Consider the following 22,062-nt stretch of genomic DNA (forward strand, 5'->3'; position numbering starts at 1 on the left):
TCCTCCAGCCTCTTGTGCCCTGAAGCCTTCTTTTTATTCTTTAAATTTTTGCATGTCCTGAGGGAGTGGAACTATCCCATGCTGTAGCTGGGGTCTGGTGACTTTGCTCATACATGACACATGGTTTGCATTACATGACACATGGTTTCCTTCACTGGCATCCCCAGGGCTGTGTAAGTGCATTCGTTAATGGGGCCTTATGAGAAACTCTGTTACTGCTGGTCAGAATTCTCAGTTGACAAAAGAGGGAGAAGAAACACCTTAGTCCTCCTCCATATACTGAGGTGGCCATAGAGGTTCTCTGACTTCCATCAGAGATCTTTGCATGCATCCTTATCTCCTGAATGACCTGGTTTTCTAACAAGAGTGTGGATGTCAGGAGGGAGGAGTGCTGGTGCAGGCCTGAAGAGAAGGTGAACTCCAGAAGTGTCTCTCACAAGGAGTGAGCTCACCCAGGAAGCCCCTGCAGAGCCAGGATGGAGCTGTGGGACAGGGCGGGGTGTCAGTCACTACTGAAAGACAAACAGGACACGGCAGAAGCAGAGGGAGGCCCTCACCAGACCCTTGAGAAATGCCACCCCTTCCCTGTCAGCTGCCTGAGAGGCTGCTGGAGCTTCAGTCCCAGATGGCCCCTGGTTGTAGGGCCAGGGTCACTTTGGAATCTGTGCCTCCCCTCAGGCAGAGAAAGACCCAGGAGAGCAGCAGCACAGTGCTTTGGGAACGTGTGAGCCCAGCAGTCTGTGAGTCTTGGCCCACAAAGGGCGTATGGGAAGTTGAAACCCATCTTCTCTTGCTTTCTGTGCAGGTGCTTCTAGAGAAAGAGCAGGAGCACACTGCCTCATCTGAGCTGCCAGGCCAGACTCAGGGAGAGCTGTTCCCTGCCCGAGAGCAGGAAGAGCAGCTCAGGCAGCAGGTGGAAGAGCCACAGGAGAATGGCCAGGTAAGCCTGACTGGCCAGGGCACAGAGGGAAGGGCAGGGAGAGGGGCATAAACCAGAGCTCTTGGGACTGAGGAGGCCAGGAGTCCAACAGGCACTGGAAGCACAGAGCCTTGCAATCTGCAGAGATCAGCACCAGGACAGGAAGGTTACAGTGGAAGCAGAGCTGAGTGGAAAAGCAGAAAGGGGCTGAATAAATGTTATTTTGAGGCTAAAAGAGGGAAAAGCTGAGCCTGATGGCAGCTCTCAGTCACTTGCTCTGCTTTTGTGTGCACAGAACATCAAGGCAGAGCCACAAGCACGGCTGCCTGAAGCTCAGAGTGCCATCATGGCAGTGAAGAGGAGGAATGAAGACATCCAAGAGGAGAAGAATCTCCCTATGCAGAGGGGCAATCAACAAAAACAGGTGAATGAAGGAATGGCAGCCACTCCACTCATGAAAGAGAGGCCTTTCCATTGTTGTTTACAGAAAATTGACGAATAGATGGAGGCACAGCTGCAAGAAACTGAGACTAGGATAAAGGCAAGGAAGAAGAGGCTAGATGAAAAAATTAAAATCATCAAAGAGAAAATGAATCACCTCCTTCAGGAGCAAAAGGCTCTAGAAAAGCGAGTGAAATAGCACTAGGCACTGCAGTCACCCAAGGGGTGGTTTCTGCCTGCCCTGCCTTTCCAGTGCAGAGCAGCAGCAGGGGTGGGTGATGCCTCTGAGTGCCATCCTGATGAGGCCTCTGTCAGAGCTGCTCTCAGGGACACTTCCTGCTCTGCTGGATCTCAGCTGATGCTCTAGGCAGTGGCATTACTCCTTTGGCCATTTAGCCAGCAGTCATCCAAATGAACTCCTGCTGGCTTCTTCCAGGTGACCTTGTTTCTTGAGGTGTTTTTGCAGGTGAACATGGTCACTCACATAGATTTGGAATACGAGCTACAAGCTGTCTGTATCCCTTGCAAATTTGCTCCTGTACTTTCCTTTCTTCCCAGTCGATGACTCCTGGCTGACGGGCACAAGCTGTAGTCTCTGACTGCTTTGTTCTGTTTGACTTGAGGTGGAAGTGTTGCCATCCTACCTGGCAGCCTGCAGAGAGTTCCAGCAAATGACGGGCAACCAAGAGCCCCGAGGCTGGCATGAGGCCCAGGAACTGACCCATCCAGAGATGCTGCAGGATAAGCACGTCCCAAGGAAGGTGCAGAAAAAGAGAATTTCATGGCAGGAGGTAGAACATTAGAATGAGGAGCTGCAAATGTATCTGCAGACCTAGGAGGGGGAAAGGAGTCTTTGGGAGGAAGTGGAGCGGTCATTGCTGCAGTCATCCTTTAGAACAAGAAACTGGCTATGAACTCGAGTAAAACCAGCCTTTGGTTTTGACCATTTGGTTTCACAAGTGGACATCCAAAGCAATCCATTTGAAGAGCTCTGCATGTGGCTGACAGCAGCTTCCTAAGGGCTTGCATTTCAAATGGCAATCTCTCTTGCATTTCAGAGCAATCTCTGCCACACGTTCCTGACATCAACTCATTTCTTGTCTCAGATCTACACTGACTTTGACACTGAAGCTGCTGCAGAAGCAGCAGTGCCATCCCAAGGAGCCTTTGCTCTCCAGATGAAGAAGTGGAGCCTGAGCCCTTGGTTCACCTCCCGTGCTGACCCAGCTGCTGCTCAGCAACAGGAGATGGCAGGTGACTCCCTGGAGCAACAGAGTACGTCTGGTATCTTTCTTATCTGAGGGACAGTGAATTGTGTGCACGTGTCAGCACAGCTGTACCCAAGGGTTCTCCTGAGTTTAGTGTCACAGAAGTGCTGGCATTGCTCTGAGGCAGCAAGAGAGAGCTCTGGGTGTTCCTGCTGCCTCTGAGGGCAGCTTAGACTGGCTGGAGTTTGCCTGGGCTTCCCTTCTCTCTCCCGAAGGCAGAAGCAGGGATTGTTCCTGGATCAGCAGAAGGCTGTGACTGCTTGAGTCCTAGCCATTGGCAGAAGCCCTGCTGAGATTAGTCTCTAGGAAAACACATCAAGCCCTTTGTGATTCTGCAGCACAACCCAATGGATCTGTTTCTTGCCCTTAACGGCTGCCAGTGCTGTGCTCTCAGATAAGATCTGGTAGGGTTGAGATGAAAGCCCAATGGATTCTGTGTCTACCATCAGCTGTTGGGACAAAAAGGGCACTGATCTGTGCCTCGGCTGATCTCAAAGCCCATCCTGTTGTGTCCTGAATGGGGGCAACAGCTTGTCCGGGGCTCAGGCTCACTCTGGCTTCTTCCCATCAGTGCCTGTCAGTGCTCATGCTGGGGCTTTGGGCTTTGCCAGCCTTGTCGTGGTCACTGCCCTGCCCCTGACGGCTGTGGGAATGCAGAGGCTGGAGTCTTCCTTAGCTGGGAGGGTCCTGCTGCTGCCCGGCTGCTGCAGTGCGGAGCTGCCTGAGGCCGCAGCCCCTTCTCTGGGCCAGCTTCTGCCTCGCACGTCCTGGACTCACCAGAGGGTCAGCATCTCCTCTGGGCAGCTCTCTGTGTCACAGGGACGCCTGAGGAGCTCTGCTGTTCTCTGTGCCCGCCGTGCTGAGTTGAGAAGATGGGGACGTGTGCGGTGCCGAGAGGGCGAGTGCAATGGGAGCGACTGATCCGCGCTGTCAGGGTGAAGAGAAGCGGCGCGGTTCTTCACGCGGGGCACGGGCAATGATGTCTTTGAGTTCAGCCTGCTCATAAAGGGTGAGGGTCCTGATGCTGAAAGCCCCATGGGGATCGGTTCTAGCATGAGCTGCTCTGGTTTACAAACGCAGAGGCATTCTTCTGGCAAACTGCTGCAAGGTGGAAAAGATGGGAACACTTGGCAATATTCCTTCTGTTCTGGACTTGACATCTGTTCAGAGGAATTGATTCTACATGTCCAGGTGCATTTAATCTTAGCAAGTAGGAAACCTTTTCTAAATCTCACAGTGTTTATTCCCAAGAAAACAAAGGCACTGTTAGTTCCAGCTCTCCTTAATGTTTCTAGATGACAAACTTAATTGCCTAGGTAGGTATTCTCTTCTGGTCTCAGTCTCCTCTGAATGTATCTCCCTGTGCTTCCCTGTGTGTCTGCTGTCAAGAGGTCTCTCACTTCAAAGGATACTAGAAATCAGTCTCTGTGCCAGCCACTTGTGCTGTGGGCCTGCTGTTCTTTTCTTGGTGTTCCAGTTGCTGTTCCTGTTGTTGTTAGCTAGCTGTCCACCAAGGGAGGGCTCAGAGCCCCAGACAGTGGGGCTGCCTTTTGTATCTCCTAGAAGGTGGGACCTCTGCTTTAAAGTGAACATCTTGCATTTTGTTTCCCTCAGGGAGAATGGTGAAGATGGAAAGTCCTATTGTAAAATACATTGAACTGGAAAATATTGGCAGTGGGTGAGTCCAAGCAATGTTAATGGTACAAAACTATGCATCAGGTGTTTTGCTGGTGGAATAGGTATCAAGTGTGAAGTCAGACAAGCTGCAAATGTGTTCAGGCACTGGGCTTAGATTGTCAGTGCTGATCAGAATTTCTAGGTGTGCTCAGAAGGCATTGTCAAACACATCTCAATGCTTCCAGTGGTCCTGCAGGCATTTACAGCAGAGATCTCCTGTGTGGGCTGGCTTTCACTGCAAGATCTAAATGGCTTCTCCTTTCTTTGCTTCTGTTTCGTTTCTAGGAGTTTTGGAGACGTTTATAGAGCGCTCGACACTGCCACAGGAGGAGAGGTAAATGTCAACAGCCCCTGCGGACTCTGCTGCACTCGAGGGCTTTCCCCTCTGGTGTGAGCTGTGGCTGGAGCTTTGGGCAGAGCTGTGCTGAAAAGGCACAAGAAGCACAGACTGGTGCCAGCCCACAGAACACATTTGGGACTTTGTCCTCCTCAGCTGCCAGAAGGAAGGCACGGAGGGCAGCGGTTCCTTTCAGAGAAGGCCGCGCTCACTCGCTCTCCATTGCTAAAACAAAGGTGGTGCCTGCGAGCACCTCACTGCTCTTTGGGGCTGCAGCTTCAGAGTCCTGAATTCTCATTTCTGGCTGCCAGCAAATCCATCTGAAAGTTACTGGCAGATCCTTAGCCACCTGCAGTGCTGCACTTGGGAACTGCACATAGGGAGAGATCTGCAAGGCATCCCTGAAAGCCCTAAGCCCTGCCCATATCACAAGATGTACCCACAGAGTATTAAGACATGGATTACTTCTGAATCCCAAACCAAGCAGCAGAGAGTGTGGTCAGAGGTTTGTGGGTGATAACTGAGACACCACTGTTACCAAGTGGTCAAGGCCAAATGTCAGTGGCCCCACGTGCCCTGTAACTGGCTCCCAAGGGAGCAGAGAAATGGGCTGTTGGAATGTCAGTTCCTGATTACTGCACTGCCTAATCCCAAGGCAGTTTGGCACAGCTGAGCTGTGTCATTGCAAAATCACTCGCTCCACATGCCTTGTGGTCTCGTGCCACCAACCTCTCAAATTACTGATTTTCAATGTCATTTTAGGTGGCCATAAAGAAAATACAGCTTCACGGACTGAGGAAGGAGGAACTAAAAGTCAACAAACTCATGGTCATGAAGGTGAATAGAAATCCCAACCTGGTCAACTGTTTAGACAGGTGAGTTGTGCTTTTGTCCCATGAATGTTTGTTTACATATTGCAAACATGCAAGGTAAAATCCCACTTTGGTCAGTGGCAGAAAATCCCACTTTGGTCAGTGGCAGAGCTGTAATTATTGGCTAATTATTATTGCCCTTTTCATCTCCAGTGGATGGGAAGAGGTTGCATTTTGTCTGCATGAGTCTTCGCTGGCACATGGTATCTGAAAATTGTTCAAAAACCCGGATGAGTTGTGTCTTACTAAATCAATGATCTCTATATTCACAGCCACCACTTCGTTTTAGAGCTTGATTTTTTTCAAGTGTCTTCTTATGTCCAGGTAAACTAACAAGGATTTCCCTTGGATTGTTGCCACTGGTTTTCATTGCTATGCATGCCAGGAAGGCTAGGTGCTTTTTTTCCAGAAACACCATGCATGACAGGTTTTTTACCTGGGCTGTTTTCAAACTGCACATTTTGCTTACTGCCCATCTAAGACATCTCCTTTTTTGCAGCTGTGCCTTTCTCCTTGAGACTGCACAGATGGCAAACAATGCACAGCCAAGAGGGAATGTCTATTCCTTTTTTTTGTCTTTGTCTCAAAGGGACCTGAAAAGAAGAATCAACCCTTCTTTTCCAAACAGCAACCTAGCCATTTACATTCATCTCCATGCCCTTGTTTCCTTCTTTCAGCTACCTTCTGGGTGAGGAACTGTCCCTGGTTATGGAGTACATGGATGGAGGCACTCTGAGCAATGTCATCAGCCAGACCTACCTGTCGGAAGATGAGATGGCAGCCATCACTCGGGAGGTCAGCAATCCCAGCTGTGTTTCCAGGGGCTTGGGCAGGATTGTCTAGGAAACGGGGGCTCAGAGCTGGAGTGATTTCCCGTGAGAAGCTTTGTTTCTGTGTTGCTGCTATTCTATGGGCAAGTAAAAGCATCTCAAGTGAAAGGCCTGCCATTGCCCCTTCACTCCCTGTACTCTGTGCCAGTACTCTTATCTCCTGCTGTAGTATTCTCACTCTGTCTCTTGTATTTGTATTTGTATTTTTATTTGCTGTTCTCTACCTTGCCTCTCTAAACATTTGCCTGGAGTCTGTCTTCACTGCATTCCTTGCCTGTAAAAGCAAAGGAGCTGGTGGCAGGATATGAAATGACCAGCAAAGAAAAAATACTCATTTCTCACAGTCCTCAGCTGAAAAGGATACTAGTGCAGTCAAAATGCTCTTTGCTTCCAGGAGGTGACTGGTGTGATACTTACACACCTGTGCTGAGGCCAGCAAGAAAATCTTTTCCATGCAGCCTCCCACCCAAAAGTGATCCACTAAACACCAAAGGGAGGGACTTTTCCTTTCAAAACCCCTCCTTTGTCCCCTGCATGGAAAAAGCAGGTCCACTGCTGCAGGAGTCACCCTGGCTGGTTTGCGGGGGACAGCCTACAACAGCAGGTGCTGTTGCTCTTTCAAAAGCTGACATGCCTTTCCTCAGAAAGGTCCTGCTCTGCAAGTGTTGTAGCAGCAAGCTCTTCCTCTCAGTGGCCATTACTGTTCTGCCATTACTCCCCATTCCCCTGGAAAGGGAATCTTTTAGATTCTTTGTTTCCTTTCTTGTGTGATGAAATCACATCACTCATTTTTGCCCTCCTCTTTCTGTTTTCTCTCTCAGTGCCTGCAAGGACTGGATTTTCTTCATTCAAACCACGTCATCCACCAAGATATGAAGAGCAGCAACATCCTTCTCAGAACTGATGGCTCTGTCAAGCTGGGTCAGTATATTCTTGGTCAGGTGCAGCGTTCCAGGGATGTGGGTGTGGGGCTGCTTGGCGTGACTGCCAGCTCCCCAAAAATGGTGCTGGTGGCAGTGCAGGGACTCCTGCTGCGAGCTGAGGGCACAGTTGCAACGTGCACAGAGGTATAAGGAGCCACAAGCAGTCAAGAGTGGCCTTGCTCTGTGTGTGTCCCTTCCAGACAGAGGGAGCTACAATCTAAAGCTTCAGGGGAATGAAGTCCACTGCTGTGAGCAGCGTTAAGAAACCTGGGATTTTTTGGAAAGCCCCAAGGAAATTGAGCATGGACAGTTCTCCAGGAGATCCAACAGCACATTGTTAGCCTGAGAGTGGGGAATTCAGTTGCTTGGTTTCCTAATTGGAGCTGGCTTTCATGGTTTGTTGTTTTCTCCACAGCTGACTTTGGCCTCTTTGCTCAGCTCAGCCCTGAGCAGGGCAGACGGAGCTCCGTGGCCGGCGCTGCTGGGTGGCTGGCGCCTGAAGTCGTGACAGGTCAACCATGTGGCCCCAAAGTGGACATATGGTCTTTGGGAATCGTGGGCATCGAAATGGTGGAACGAGAAGTTCCTTCCTGGAATGCAACTCCTGTCTTGGTAAGGTGCAAATACTCACTGATCCCACTGTCTTTCTCACCTGTCCCATGTTCTGTGTGCCATTGGACAAAATCCCATTGCCATCTGCTGGCACCACTTCCACCAAGGTCCCCTTCTAAAAATGCCCCTGCAGCACAGCAGCATCTGCTGTAGCTTTGGTTGTATCAGAAAGGGAAGTGGCAGTTCAGAAACCTAACCAGTTCAGAAACCTGCCATTTTGTCCTCCAGCCATGCCTGACATTTCCCACTTGTTTTTTGAACAATGTTGGAACTCTGTTTCTGAAGGACAAGAATTTTTCTGTGGACAAGGTAAACATGCGATAAATTTCCCAAGAAATAGAGGTTAGACCTTTCCAGTTTAAATTTCATAGAAAACATAGGAAAAAAGGAAAAAGAAAACTAAACAAAAAAAGGAAAAGAGAAAAAAAACTACTACCAAAGCAATGCCCAAGCAGTTCTGCTTGCTTTTTCATTTTTTAAACACAGCTCTTCTCTTCCATTCTGTAGCATCTTTTCCAAATCCTGTGGTTGTTGAAACTTTCAGGCTTTCAAGTCATCTGTACATTGTTCAGTCATGTGTGTGGGTGGCCTGGATAAGTGTAGGATGTGTTTTTCTCCGACTGCAGTTAGAATTGTTTGCCAAACCCTTGGCTGTTTCTGGGTACTTTAACAAGTTGATGGGCTTGCAGGCAGGTGCCTGGGCAGGGATCCACCGTGGGCAGTTGACAACGGTGCTGTGTTTCTTTACCACAGGAGCAGGGCCATCCCTGGCCTGCACAGTTCTAATGACAGGGAGGGCTCCAGCTCCCCACCATGGCCAGTGGCTGAGCTCAGCTGAGAGTCAGGATAAAACCCTCTTTGTCACCTCTGGTGATGTGGGAAAAGGACAGAAAGCCGCATCAATTATTTGTACACAAGGGGAGTGCATTGCCATTTCTGGCTTTGAAATTCTCCTTTGGGTTAAAGAGGCTAATAGCAAAGTCTCTTTGGTCACCATCTATTTCAGTGCCACGAGCACAGAGTTATCATGACAGTGGTGGGCATTTTTATGGAGACTCCAAGGCCTCTTGCCATTGTTATTTCTGTGTATTTGAGATGGATTCTGCAAATTGAGGTCTGAATAGTTCCAAGTCGATGTCTTATGTTTCTAAATACCATCTTGCAAAAGCAGAATGAGCTCTCTCCCTCTGACTTGTCAGCATGTTAGAGCTTGGTTCCACATGAACCACACTGGATAATGATCAGTTGATGTCTTGCCAATCTACACTGTAATTCCTTGGCCTGAGGAGTATCAGAAAGACCTGCTGAGCTCCATGGACACTGTCAGCTGCATGGAAGTGAGCATCCTTGGCCTTGCTGAAGAAACTGGAGCTCAGTTTAGGTTAGATGCTCTTGAGCAGGAGAAAGGCTGGAATCGTCAGGTGTTTCCAGAGGCCTGCGTGCCCAGAGGGACTGAGTTCTGGGGAGCAGCTGGATGTTTCTGCACATCATGGAAGGGGACTGCCAGACAGCTCAAGCCTCACCACAGGCAAACACTCCCCAGCTCTTCTCAGGCAACATTTGCTTTGGGTTTCAAGTTGTTCCTACTTGTCTGTCTGTGAAGATGCCCCTCAAACACAAGGCAAGCCTCTCAGAACTGGTGTTACATTTCCAGAAATGAAGAAAAGAAGCCCAAACACAAGAAAGTTGCTAAGGCACTGGTTTTTAGGGAGGAACTTAACCCCCTGTGCAGTTTCTTCTCACTGGGAAACGTGCCTGAAACCTGGGCATGAGGGTGTAAAGGCCAAAGAGTCTCTTCTGCTTCTTGTGCAGTGCTGCTGAAACACTCAGTGACCATGTTTCTCTCCTAGCCCAAGCCACATTCTGCCCGTCACCAAGCCAGAGCCTGGTGATGTGGAGAGCCTGCCAGAACCTCCCATTTGTTTCCTGGCACTTTCTGGGATGGGCCTAGCATTCATGCATTGACTTGAGTAGCCAATTGAGCAGAGGGTGACCGTAGGGATGGAACCTCTCCTTCTGATTTGACCATGAAAGGTTTTTCTTTTCCATGTAAGGAAAGCAGAAATTTTCAGACTGCTGAGAGACGGAGCTGCAGGTGGCTCCTGTATGTCCAAGCAGGTGTTTTCATGCCAGTACATTTGTGCATGCATCTCAATGTGTCTGTGTTGAAGATGAGATTCCCAATGTTTGTTTCCTTACCTGAGGAATACCTGGTGCATTTCCTTTCTTTCCTTCCAATTCCCATTGTTTTCAAGAACAAAGCAAAAGCTTGATTCATTTTGTTTTATGGCAGCTGTGCTTAAGGGACCAAGAAGCACTTCAGAGATACTTTTCATGTACTAACCCTTGGATAGAGTAGAGTTAGTATAGCAAAGTCCTTCTTCCAAAAAGCCTCTCAAGTTGGTATGAATCCTCAGGGAAGGAAATGTGATTGTGGTGATGTAGTTCCCACTAACTAGGTCAGTCAACGAAATCAGCTGCCAAGGCAAGATCTGTGGGATGTTGGAGAGGCTGTGGCTGCATCGGGGTTTGGGGTTTTGGTTGGTAAAGAAAAGTCATCTCTGGGTCTCTGCCAGGGCAGAAACTGCCACTGCAGAGTGGAGCTTAATCAATGGGATCTGGGAGAGCAGTGACAGATGGGAAAGAAGCAGGTGGAGCCTGGTGTCTCCTTTTTCCCCAGCCCCAACTCCTGATAGCCACAGGAGGAAGACAAAAGCTGAAGCAGCCCAACCTATTTTCATCTTGCCTGCGTGACTTCCTCAGCTGCTGCCTGCAGAGAGATGAGGCACGGCGCTGGTCTGCCAAGGAGCTCCTGCAGGTAAAATGTGAAGGGGCTGCAGGTGAAACAGGCTCTGAGGGATGGGCTCCTCCTCCACTCAAGCCCAAGGCATCAGATGAGCCCCCCTGCTCCTCACCTCCCCTCTTGCTGCTCTTCAAATGAAAATGGTGAGGAATCCTAGACTGGGCTGGGCTGGCAGGGTCTTGTAAAGGTCCTCTGGTGCAAGTGTCCTGCAATGAGCAGGGGCATCTTTAAAGAGATCAGGTTGCTCAGAGCCCTTTGCCACCGGAGCTGGAATGGTTGCAGGGATGGGGCTCCTACAAGCTCTTGGGGCAAGCTGTGCCAGGGTCACACCATGCTCGGAGTAAACAAGTTCTGATTAGATCCTATTTGTGTTTAAAAATATTCACCCCCATCCTATTGTATCTGGCCCTGTTAAAAAAGATGTCGCCCACTTTCTTCAAAGCCACTCTGAAGTTTTGGAAAGTGGCAATAAAGTCTCCCTGGGGCCTGTTCTTCACAAAACTGAAAAACTCCAGCTCCCTCTGCATTTCCTGAGTCAGAGAGGTCCTCTGGCTGTTTCTGTCACCCTCTTTTGTAATTTGGTGTGGTGTTCAGTTTTATCTAATGGCAAAAGAATTGAAATAGAGCAATGCAGGCTTCAGAGACATGAAATGGTGGTGGAGGAACCCAAGGAAGCCAGTCCCAGCCTAGGGGTCAGAGATTTGGCTGTGGGCAAGAGGGGCTGTGGGGGACTCACTGTGAGCCTCTGAGGGACCCTGGTTTGTGCCCCCCAGCCCACCCTCAGAGGTTTCTGCCATGCAAACAGGGACAGCTGGGAGGGACTTGTCCCAGCCCCATCTGCTGCCTGGCACGCTCAAGCAGACGGGAACTGTGGAAGGGTTACTGCCAGGTTGTGTGGCAGAGAGGGAACTGCAGGGCCCAGTGCCACTGGGCTGGCCCTGCTGGGAAGGAAGGTGCCATCCAGCACACGAGGGGCAGGGCATGGAATGGTAGACACTTCTCTGTCTCCCTGTGGAAATCAGCACAGTGCCTGTCTTTCAAAGAGAGGGACCAGTGTGAGGCTTTGGAGTTTCCTGAAAAGTTGAAACTCCGAGGACAGAAAGCACCGTTTCTAGAGCACTGACAGGGCAAAAATCTCAGCAAGTTGAGGACACCTGGATAAATGGATGAGTGGGATTCTGGGCCAGGTTTGCCTGTGATGGCAAAGTCCTGCACATAAAGTTGGAGGTGTAGATGGTCCCATTGGTCCTCTTCCTGTATCCTTCTAGGAGCCAGAGGAGTCCCGTGAAGCACTGAGCTTGGAAAGTCATGGTCCATTGTTTTTTGTTGATTTGTTTTTTTTCCCTTTGGGCAGCATCCATTTGTAACATTTGCTGAGCCTGCGTCCACCCTGGTGCCACTGATTGTTGCAGTGAAGAAGAGGAGGGAGACAAGATCGTGACAATCACGTCAGGACCATTTATTCCTCAACCAGTTTAGACTAGGATTGTAGGTTAGGACTAGGATTAGGATGAGTAATAGGATTAGGATTAGGGTTCAGGTTAGGGTTAGGGTTAGAGTTAGAGTAGGATTGTCTAATAGGACTGCAGAGTAGGATTGGAAATGAATAAAGTTTCTGAAACCACACCTCACCTTGAAGATTCCCTTCCTTCTCACTCTGCGAATAAGCTCAAAAATTCTTTCTGAATTGTCTGTTGTTTCCTAAAGGTGGAAAGTGACACAGTGTCTTTGGCATGGTGTGAAAGTGGGGAAGGATGTTCTTCATTCATCCTCTCCAGACCACACTGCCTTTGGAATATGGCCCACTGGTCTGTTTTTGGCCAGCTTTGGTACTTCTGTTTGAGGCAGAAAGGGCAATGGCATTTGAAAGCAAAACCAAAAGAAGAATGAGGCAGCCCAAACACCCTGTGCAGATGCAGGCCTTCATCTGTGACTGGAGAGCATTGGGGTTCCTGCCAGTTGGATTTGGATCCCTAAATGCAATAATCTCTTTGGCTGGAGGAGAGCCTTGCTCAAGTGAGAAAGCAGAAAGATCAGAGAGGGTGCTCGGGAAGGTCTCCTGTGGTGCAGAGCTGTCAGCGCCTGTGAGGTGAGAGCGCGCCCGGCCTTGCCCGGGCTGGAGCCCCAGCAGAGCCCCGGCAGAGGCAGGCTGGAAGGAGGCCCTTGGAGCTGCAAGAGGCAGCAGCCGGGCCCTGGGTGCCTCTTGCTGGGAGCGGGAGAATCCTCCACTCTCAGAGCCCAGGTGGCAGCTGGCTGCTGCTGAGGGGAAGTGCAGCCGTGCTGGGCACAGCTCGGCCTGGAGGCCATGGCCGTCTGGAGTGTGCCCAGGAGCAGAGAAAGGCCAAGGGCAGCTGCGGGCCACTGGGCTGGATGAGGATTCCTCCTCTTCTGCCAGCTGCCCTGCACCTCCTTGCAAAGGCTAGCAGTGTGTGCAGCACTCTGGGCACCGGGGTAGGGAGCCGGGCTGCTCGGCAGGCTGGAGCACAGGGCAGCTCCTTCAGGCCTGGCGCTTGAGCCAGGGGAAGCGAGGCCAGTGTTAGGCAGGGACAGCTTGGCAGGGCCCATGTCGTAGGAAGGGGACCAGGACACCAGGTGGTTCATCACAGGTCCAGTTTATTAAAGAAAGCATTGTTATGTTTGCCCAATTATCCCATCATAAAAAGGCCAAATAGTATTAAAAGTAGTAACAGTTTTAATTAAATAGTTTAGAAAATATATAAACAAGGGATAATTTGGTTCAAATAATAGTGCATAAGCAAAAACAACCGCGGGGTACAGAGGGCAGGATTCAATGACCCTTGCCACTTCACGTACAAGCTTGCCAGGTGAAAGTCACCCCTTATATGCCATGTGCAAATGCCATCTCCTATTTTCGGTTTGTCACTTTTTTGTCTCCGCCTTCATTACCACCTTTATCACGCATGCGCCATCACTCGGTTTGGTGGTCGCACAAGTCTTTGAGGGTCGTCACTGATGAAGGCCCTGTAGTCTTCTTCGTTGTCCTTTAATTCACCTTTGGGTTACACATGCGCACCAAGCCAGTACAATGTAAGCCAAGACTAACGTATCAGTGCATCTACATATCAAAGCAATAAGTCCCTTATAATTAGCATTTTCTTGGACCCAACCAGGTTCTTGGTCATTTTTAGCAACTGTATCTTCAGCTTCTTTCCTCCTGTCCTTGTGAACATCTGCTGGGAAGGAGGGGGTGGGTGGAGCCCCTCCTTTCCCTCTCTTCTTTGGCATTACAACTTTTAGCTATTAACTATTTTATTATTCTCAAATATTAATTACTGTATCAATATTGATTACTGTTTTAATTTTTATCAGCACAAATCATACCTATTTATCACAGCATCAAACACTTATCCAGCAAATAATAAGCTTATGAATATTCTGTAAGCCAAGCAATCTATTGGTTAAACTATACCATGAACTCTTCCTCATTCCTTAGGGGTTACATCTCTCTTTTCTCATGTCTCTTTCACTATTTGTTATCCTACTACAGCCAGGCCCAAGGACACGCTATCTCACAGGTGCAGGAATTGGAATTAGCCACGGCTTCGTACTTTTCCAATCTCTAGCAGCTAAATTCCCAACACACCCCAAAATTACCCCCAAAAAATCCGAATTTCACCCCCAAATTTACCCCAAAATTATTTCCAAAAATCCCAAATTTACCCCAAAATTCACCTCAAAAATCCCAAATTCACCCCAAATTCACCTCCCAGCACTGACCCTGCTGTGAGTGACCCAAAAACCCCAAAATTCACCCCAAAACCCCCCAAATTCACCCCAAAATGTCCCAAATTCACCCCCATAAAACCCCAAAATTTACCCAAAAATTCACCCCAAAAATGTCATAAAACATCCCAAAATTCACCCCAAAATATCTGAAAATTCACCCCAAAATTTACCCCAAAATATCCCAAATTCACCCCAAATTCCCCCCCTGATGCTGAACCTGTTGGGAGTGACCCAAAAATGTCCTCAAATGACCCCCAAACCCCCAAGATTTACCCCAAAAAGTCCCAGAATTTCTCCAAAAATCCCAAATTGAACTCCTGGCACTGACCCTGCTGTGAGTGAACCCAAAAAATCTCAAAATTCCCCCAAAAAATCCCAAATGTCCCAAATGACCCCAACTCACCCCGAATTCCTCCAAATGACCCCAAAAGGCCCTGAAGTTTCCCCAAAATTAACCCCAAAATGTCCCCAATTGACCCCAAAATATCCCAAAATTGCCCCTCAAATGTCCTCAATTGTCCCCAAACGCCCCCAAATCCCCAAAACTGTCCCCAAAATTTCCCCAAATGTTCCCAAAATGACCCAAATTTGTCCCAAAATTGCCTCAAATTGACCCTGAATTGTCCCCAAATGTCCCAAAATGCCCCCAAAGTTGACCACAAATTTTCCCCATAATTGTTCCCCAAATTGTCCCCAAAATTTCCCCAATTTGTGCCCAAATTTTGCCCCAAGTTTGCCCCAATTTCCCCCCAGAATTGTCCCTAAAATGTCCCAATTTTCCCCTAAATTTTACCCCAAAATTGACCCCAAATGTCCCCAAATGTCCCCAAAATGTCCCCAAATGTCCCACATTTGCCCCAAATGTCCCAAATTGACCCAAATAGTCCCAGAATTGGCCCCAAATGGCCCAAAAATGCCCCAAATTTGTCCCCACAATTGACCCCAAAATGTCTGAAAATTGTCCCCAAATGTCCCCAAATATTCTGAAAATTGACCCCAAACTGTTCCCAAATTTTCCCCCAAATAACCAAGAATTGTCCCCAAAATTGTCCCCAAATTTGCCAAAAATTCAACTCTAAAATTGTCCCGAAAATGTCCCCAAATATCCTGAAAATGTCCCCAAATTGTCCCCAAAATATCCCAAAATTGTCCCCAAATTTTCCTCAAATTCCCCCACTTTGTCCCCAAAATGTCCCAAAAATTGTCCCCAAATGTCCCCAAATCCCCCAAATTTGCCCCAACTTTTACCCCAAAATTGCTCCTGAAATGTCCCCAAATGTCCTGAAAATGTCCCCAAATTGTCCCCAAAATTGTCCCTAAAATTTGGCGGCCATTTTGGGACACTTTGGTGACACTTTGGTGACATTGGGGGGGGGGTTGGTGCCAATTTGTGGCCCCTCGGTGTCACCCTGGTGCCACTCTTTGTGCCTTTGGTGCCACCTGGTGTCACTTTGGTGCCAACTTTTGTCACTCGGTGCCACTCTGGTGCCATTCAGTGCCACCCAGTGCCATTTTTGTCCCTTTAGTGCCATTCAGTGCCACCTGGTGCCACTTTGGCGCCACTTTGGTGCCACTTATTGCCACTTTGGTGCCATTTTTGTCCCTTTTATGCCACTTTGGTGCCACCTGGGTGCCATTTGGTGCCATTTGATGTCACTTTAGTGCCACTCAAGTGCCACTCTAATGCCACTCAGTGCCATTTGGTGCCACTTTATGCCACTCTGATGCCACCTGGTGCCACTTTGGTGCCACTCAGGTGACACCCGGCACCACTCAGTGCCACTCTGGTGCCATTTGGTGCCACCTGGTGCCACTTGATGTCCCTTTAGTGCCACCTTAGTGCCACCTGGTGCCACTTTGGTGCCATTTGATGCCACTCAGTGCCACTCTAATGCCCTTAAGTGCCACCTGGTGCCATTTGGTGCCATTTTTGTCACTTTGGTGCCACTTGGTGCCACTCTGGTGCCATTTAGTGCCACCTGATGTCCCTTTAGTGCCACTTTGGTGCCATTTTTGTCACTTCAGTGCCATTTGGTGCCACTTTATGCCACTCTAATGCCATTTAGTGCCACCTGGTGCCATTTGATGCCACTTTGGTGCCCCTTTTTGTCCCTTCGGTGCCACTCTGGTGCCATGTAGGGACACATGGCACCCCCTGGCATGCCATTCGGTGCCATTTGGTGCCATTTGTCCCCATTTGGGACAGTGCCCTGCGCGGGCTCAGCCCTGGGGCCGCTCCCGCCCCTCTCCCCCCCCAGGGCCCCTCCCCCAGCTGGGCGTGGCCCTGGCGAGGCCCCGCCCCTCGCGGCTCCAGTGCGCAGGTGCGGGGACTGGGATGAACTGAGAGGGACTGGGGGGAAAAATCCGGGGATTTAAGGGTTAAAAATGGGGATTTTTGAGGGAAAAAATTGGGATTTTATGGTTAAAAATGGGGATTTTACAGGGGAAAATAGGACTGGGTTATACTGGTTTATACTGGGAGGGACTGGGGGGAAAAATCCGGGGATTTTTGGGTTAAAAATTGGGGATTTAAGGGTTAAAAATGGGACTGGGTTATACTGGGACAAACTGGGAGGGACTGGGAGGTGAAAATCTGGAGGTTTTAGGTCAAAAACTGGGGATTTGACGGTTAAAATTTGGGATTGAAGGGTTAAAAATGGAGATTTTATAGGGGAAAATGGGACTGGGTTATACTGGTTTGTACTGGGGGGGACTGAGGGGAAAAAATCCGGGGATTTTGGGGTTAAAATTTGGGCATTTCAGGTTTAAAAATGGGGATTTTACGGGGAAAAAAATGGGGATTGAAGGGTTAAAAATGGGAATTTTAGGGGTGGAAATGGGACTGGGTTGTACTGGGATGTACTGGGAGGGACTGGGAGGGACTGCGGGGAAAAATCCGGGGATTTTTTTGGGTTAAAAATGGGGATTTTAGAGGGGAAAACGGAACTGGGAGGGGCTGGGAGTGTCCCCAAATTTTCTGGTTTTTCCCCCATTTTGTGTCCCCAGAGCTGCGGCCGTTCCAGACTCTCAGGAATCCCAAATTTTCCCCAAATTTCCCCAAATTTTCCCCAAATTTCCCCATTTTTAACCAAATTTTGGTGTGAAAATCTCCAAATTTTCTGGGTTTTTTCCCCATTTCATGTCCCCAGAGCTGCGGCCGTTCCAGTCTCTCAAAAATCCCAAATTTTCCCAAATTTTCCCATTTTAAACCAAATTTTCCCCTTTTGGACCAAATTTCCCGCTTTTCCCCCCATTTTTAACCAAATTTTCCCATTTTAGTCCCCATTTTGTGTCCCCGGAGCTGCGGGGAAATTGGGAAAAATGGGGAAAGAATTGAAAAAAATGGAAAAAAGGGGGAAAATCGGCAAAAAAATGGAAAAAATGGGGAAAATGGGGGAAAAGAAAGAAAAATGAGGTGGAGGTTCCGGGCTCAGAGTGTGGTCAACGGGGAGAGAAAATGGGGGGAAAAACGAGGAAATGGGGAAAAATGGGAAAAATTAAAAATTGGGGGAAAAATCGGTAAAAAACCAAAAAAAATGGGCGGGGGAAAGGAAAAATGAGGGAAAATGAGGGAAAATGAGGGGGAGTTTGAGGGCCCAGAGCGTCATCAATGGTGAGAAAAACGGGGGTAAATGGGAAAAAATGGGGAAAAAGGAAAAAAATGGGGTAAAACAAAGGGAAAATGGGGAAAAAATAGGAAAAAAACAGGGAAAAATCGGGAAAAAATGAGGAAAAACACCAGGGAAAAATGGGGGGGAAATGGGAGGAACAAACAGGAAATAATGTGGGAAAAATGGGGAAAAAATGGGAAAAAACCAGGGGAAAATGGAGGGGAAATGGGAGGAATAAACAGGAAAAATATGGGAAAAATTGGGGGGAAATGGGGAAAAAATAGCAAAAAAACCAGGGAAAAGTGGGGAAAAATAGGAAAAAAACGGGGGAAAATGGAGAAAAAATGTGGGGAAAAATGGGGGAGAAAAATAGGAAAAAATGTGGGAAAAAAATAGGAAAAATGTGGGAAAAATGGGGAAAAAATCGGAAAAAAAAACCCGGGAAAATGGGGGGGAAATGGGGGAAAAATAGGAAAAAAACAGGGGAAAATGGGGGGAAAATGGGAGGAATAAACAGGAAAAAATGCGGGGAAAATGGGGGAAAAATAGAAAAAAAAAAAAAAAAGGAAAAATGTGGGGAAAATGTGAGGAAAAAATGTGGGGAAAATGTGGGAAAAAATAGGAAAAAAAAAACAGGGAAAAATGGGGGGGAAATGGGGAATAAATAGGAAAAAACCCAGGGAAAATGGGGAAAAATAGGAAAAAAACAGGGAAAAATGGGAGGGAAAATAGGAAAAAAACCGGGGAAAAATGTGGAAAAAATGTGGGGAAAATGGGGAAAAAATAGGAAAAAGAGAGGGAAAAATAGGGAAAAAATGGGAGGAAAAAACAGGAAAAATGTGGGAAAAATGGGGAAAAAATAGGAAAAACCCAGGGGAAAATGGAGGGAAATTGGGAAAAATGGTGAAGAAATGGAAAGAACTGCAGAAAAATGGGGAAATTGGGGGAAAATAGTGAAAAATGGGGGAAACCAGGGAAAATCGGGGGGGAAATGGAAAAATTGGGGAAATGGGAAAAAATAGGGGAAAAGGGAGGGGAAAAGAGGAAAAAATAGGAAAAAATGGTGAAAATGGAAAAATAGTGAAAAAATGGGGAAAATTGGGGGGGAAGTGGTGAAAATATTGAGGGGAAATGGTGAAAAATGGGTTTAAAATGGTGAAAATGGGTGGGAAATGGTGAAAATATTGGGGTGGGAAATGGTGAAAATGGGTTAAAAATGGTGAAATTTGGGTGGAAATGGTGAAAATTGGGGGGAAATGGTGAAAATTGATGAAAAATGGGGAAAGTTGGGTGGGAAATGGTGAAAATAGGTTAAAATGGTGAACAATGGGTGGAAATGGTGAAAATGGGGGGGAAATGGTGAAAAATGGGTTAAAAATGGTGAAATTGGGTTGAAAATGGTGAAAATGGGGGAAATGGTGAAAATGGGTTAAAAATAGGTTAAAATGGTGGAAAATAGGTTGAAAATGATGAAAATTGGGTTAAAATGGTGAAAATTGGGTTAAAATGGTGAAAATGGGTGAAAATGGGTTAAAAATGATGAAAATGGGTGAAAATTGGTTAAAATGGTAAAAATGGGCTAAAATGGTGAAAATTGGGTTAAAAATGGTGGAAAATGGTGAAAATTGTGAAAAATGGGTTAAAAATGGTGAAAATTGGGGGAAATGGTGAAAATTGGGGGAAATTCTGAAAATTGGGTTAAAAATGGGTTAAAATGGTGAAAATTGGGTTTAAAATGGTGAAAATTGGGTTAAAAATGGTGAAAATTGGGTTAGAAATGGTGAACATGGGTGAAAATGGGTTAAAAATGGTGAAAATGGGTTAAAATGGTGAAAAATGGGCGGGGAATGGTGAAAATGGGTTAAAAATGGGTTAAAATGGTGAAAATGGGTTAAAAATGGTGAAAACTGGGTTAAAATGGTGAAAAATTGGTTAAAATGGTGAAAATATTGGGGGGAAATGGTGAAAAATGGGGTGGGAAATGGTTAAAATGGTGAAAATTGGGTTAAAAATGGTGAAAAATGGGTTTAAAATGCTGAAAATGGGTTAAAAATTGTAAAAATGGGTTAAAAATTGTGAAAATTGGGTTAAAAATGGTGACAATGGGTGAGGGACATCAAGATGGAGCCCGAGGACACCGAGGGTGACAATGCCAGCCCAGGAGTGGCCTTGGGGACTCCGAGGGTGGCAATGCCAGCCCAGGAGTGGCCTTGGGGACACCGAGGGTGGCAATGCCAGCCCAGGAACGGCCTTGGGGACACCAGGATGGGCTGAGGGACACCAAAGTGGCCTCGGGGAGAACGATGGCCCCGAGGTCTCCTCAGATGTCCCCAAGGTCTCCAATGTCCCCAGATGTCCCCAAGGTCCCCAAGGTCCTCAGATGTCCCCAAGGTCCCATCACCCCAACATCTCCAATGTCCCCAAGGTCCCCAAGGTCCCCAATGTGTCCCCAGTGTCCCCAATGTCCAAACATCTCCAATGTCCCCAAGGTCCCATCACCCCAACATCTTCAATGTCCAAACATCTCCAAGGTCCCCAACATCTCCAATGTCCCCAAGGTCCCGTCACCCCAACATCTCCAATGTCCAAACATCTCCAAGGTCCCCAAGGTTTCCAATGTCCCCAAGGTCCCCATCACCCCAACATCTCCAAGGTCCCAAATGTCCCCAACGGCCCCAACACCCTCCATATTCGCAAGGTCCCCAAGGTCTCCAAGGTCCCAAACATCTCCAGTGTCCCCAAGGTCCCCATCATCCCAATGTCCCCAGGGTCCTCAAGGTCCCCATTGCTCCAACATCCCCAATGTCCCCAGTGTCCTCCATACTCCCAAGGTCCTCAAGGTCCCCAATATCTCCAATGTCCCCAAGGTCCCATCACCCCAACATCTCCAAGGGCCCCAACACCCTCCATATTCCCAAGGTCCCAAAGGTCCCCAACATTCTCCAATGTCCCAAAGCCCCAATGTCCCCAAGGTCCCCATCACCCCAATGTCCCCATTGCCCCCAAAGGTCCCCAACGTCTCCGAGGTCCCCGAGGCCCCATCACCCCAACATCTCCAATGTCCCCAATGCCCTCCATATTCCCAAGGTCCCAAAGGTCCCCAGCTGTCTCCGATGTCCCAAGGTCTCCAATGTCCCCAGTATCCCCAAGGTTCCATCACCCCAACATCTCCAATGTCCCAAGGTCCCCATCACCCCAACATCTCCAAGGTTCCCAATGTCCCCAAAATCCCAAAGGTCCCCAACATCTCCAAAGTCCCCAAGCTCCCCAAGGTCCCCAAGATCCCCATCACCCAACATCTCCAATGTCCCCAAGCTCCCCAACATCTCCAATGTCCCAAAGGTCCCCAACATCTCCATGATTCCCAAGGTCCCCATCATCCCAATGTCCCCAAGGTCTCCAGTGTCCCCATCACCCCAACATCTCCAATGTCCCCAGTGTCCCATCACCCCGACATCTCCAAGGTCCCCAATGTCCCCAATGTCCAAACATCTCCAATGTCCCCAACGCCCTCCATCATCACAATGTCCCCCGGGTCCCCAAGGTCCCCATCACCCCAATATCTCCAATGTCCCCAGTGTCCCATCATCCCAACATCTCCAGGGTCCCCAATGTCCCCAATGTCCAAACATCTCCAATGTCCCCAAGGTTTTCCAATGTCCCCAAGGTCCCAATCACCCAACATCTCCAACATCTCCAAGGTCCCCAAGGTCTCCTCACTCGTGTCCCCTCTCCCCCAGGCTCGTCCCCGGTGTCCTGCCACCCTGTCCTGGCGGGTGACACGCTGCTCCTGGTGGTGGCCCAGCTGCCCCGGGTGTTCCTGTGGGGCGCCGGTGGCTTCGCACCGCACGCAGGAATCCCGCACAGGGACATCCCGCATGGGGACATCCCACACGGGGACATCCCACACGTGGACATCCCGCACGGGGACATCCCGCACAGGGACATGTGCTTATGGGGGTCCCTCAGGGTTATGGGGTCATGTGGTTATGGGGGTCCATCAAGATCATGGGAGTAACCAG

General features: G+C 48.6%; 1 pseudogene; it reads left to right on the forward strand.

Moving 5' to 3' along the window:
- Nucleotides 1-811: 811 nt before the first annotated feature.
- On the forward strand, nt 812-12,123 carry LOC131559646 (serine/threonine-protein kinase PAK 3-like; annotated as a pseudogene).
- The last annotated feature ends 9,939 nt before the right edge of the window (nt 12,124-22,062 follow it).

This window comes from Ammospiza caudacuta, chromosome 7, assembly GCF_027887145.1.
Source record: "Ammospiza caudacuta isolate bAmmCau1 chromosome 7, bAmmCau1.pri, whole genome shotgun sequence".
Taxonomy (NCBI): Eukaryota; Metazoa; Chordata; class Aves; order Passeriformes; family Passerellidae; genus Ammospiza; species Ammospiza caudacuta.